Consider the following 1,958-nt stretch of genomic DNA (forward strand, 5'->3'; position numbering starts at 1 on the left):
AATCAATATCTGACCACGTAATTTTTTTGGTGTAGGAAATGAGGCATGTTTAGGGGGTTACAGGAAAAGAATGACAGAAAAGGGCACATTTGAAAGTGAAGTTAACGCTCTGGAACTGGACAGATTGACATCAATCAATAGAGCACAAGGAGCTGCTCAAAGGCTGTTGCTTAAGCCTCTTCTAGAATGACCATTTACAGGGGAAGGTCATTCAGTTTTTGTGCTGTTGTGTGTCCCAGCCCTGCCTCATGATACATGCAAACACTTCCCTAAGCAACTTCTCTGGTTCTCAAATTAACTATTAATGAAATGGCTATTGGATTACATTGGTATTTATTACCGCTGTGCTTCCCAGTTACTAGAGTCTTGGAAATGATCCTTTCCATACTATCATCCAAGTCATTACTGTGAATAATTAGAAAGCTGGGCTGTACCCTACTGGTAACCTCTTTCCACCTTGAAATAATCCCATTTACTTCCACTGTTTGTTTCTTGCCCTTCAGCCAATTTTCAGTCGGTGGAGGCTGCCAGTTTCCTTCCTATTGTGTGAGTCTGCACCTTAGGCGCTAGTCTCCCATATGGAAATGTTTTCAGAAAATAGGAACTAAATTTCTTGTAGCCAGTCTCCCTTTAATCATTCCCTGTTACACTCTCATGCTTATGTATTCAACATTCCTTTCCTTTCCCTTGTTGGAAACATTTGCCAAACTGTTTCGTTGCTGGGTCCCTTTTCGGAGGGCTTGAATTGTGTCTCCATCTTTACCTTTCCAACTTGCTTGCAAATCACATCCCTGAATAGGGATTCTGAGTCCTTTCTGAAATTGTCCATGTGCAGGGAACCCTCAGGATAGCTGGGAGAGTTTCATGGGCAGAGGATGAGGTCACTGGTCTCCATCTTGGTGTAAATCTCTGAAGGGGCACTAGTGTTGCACCACCAGTGTTTTTGTGTCATAAATGGGGAGATTTGGATTGTACAGGAAATTTAATTAGATTTAGTGGTAATTAAATTCATTTTTTTTCGTATTAACATGTTCACAAATATTATTGCATCTCGTTAGATTTCATTCTTCTATCCTTACTGAACAATATTCAGTGGTAGTTTCAGATTACAATAAGTTCATTATGAAGATAAGGTGGAATTAGTGTAGGAAGCTCAGCTGGTTGAAGGGGTCTGTGCTTTAATTACTGCAGAGGGTGTGCATATTAATTACAACACAAGTGATATTTACTGTACCTCAGGAACATATGACAGGGTAAAGATACTGACAGCACCAGCTAATAAACTCAGTATGATAATGAGGAGAAAAGACCATAAAAATAGAAGGAAATAAAATTATTCATAAAGTATATTGATCCCAAAGTAAAGACATTAAGCTCTGATGAAGGGCAACAAAAGGGAAGCTCCTCACTTTATCAAACAAATAACCAAAGTAGAGAAATGTTAGCAGAGAGACAGATTGTCATTATCCTGGTCATGTGACCGCGCTCTGGAGAGTGCATGTGAGCAGTAAAATAGAAGATTTTTCTTGTAATAAATCAGCAGAAAGGCAAGCCTTTACCTGCAGGATATCAGGTGGCAGTGGTTTTGATGAGCTGGTGGGCTGGCCAGGCTGCAAGGTAATGTTTGAAGAGGAGGGATGGGAACAGACCGTTCTTTGGCTGAGGAGCCATCAGCAGCCACACAAAGAAATAACATGGCTAATTGGTTTGGGCTGTGCTAATTGCTGCTGCGTTTCTGCAGGTTTGTTCTAATCCTAATGTTCAAGCAATTGTGTTCAATCATTTCTGAACCACCTTACAGCAAGGCTCCCTTTCAGCAGGCATTTGAGCAGACACCAAACATGAAATGCAGTGGAAGGATCTGTTGCACATCTCCCAGCTGTGGGGTCAATGCCCTGGTGTGCAGTCCAGCTCCCCTGGCTGGACCTGTTAGAGCTCTGCATTTCCCTGCTGCCATT

General features: G+C 41.7%; 1 long non-coding RNA gene across 1 annotated transcript; it reads right to left on the bottom strand.

Moving 5' to 3' along the window:
* Positions 1-587: 587 nt before the first annotated feature.
* Positions 588-1,630, bottom strand: LOC306798709. The gene is made up of 2 exons (XR_013773455.1): positions 1,560-1,630; positions 588-920 (listed from the first exon to the last, which is right to left on the bottom strand). It is a non-coding gene; the product is annotated as an uncharacterized lncRNA (long non-coding RNA).
* Between the last annotated feature and the right edge of the window lie 328 nt (positions 1,631-1,958).

Source organism: Erithacus rubecula (assembly GCF_903797595.1).
Source record: "Erithacus rubecula genome assembly, chromosome: 2".
Taxonomy (NCBI): Eukaryota; Metazoa; Chordata; class Aves; order Passeriformes; family Muscicapidae; genus Erithacus; species Erithacus rubecula.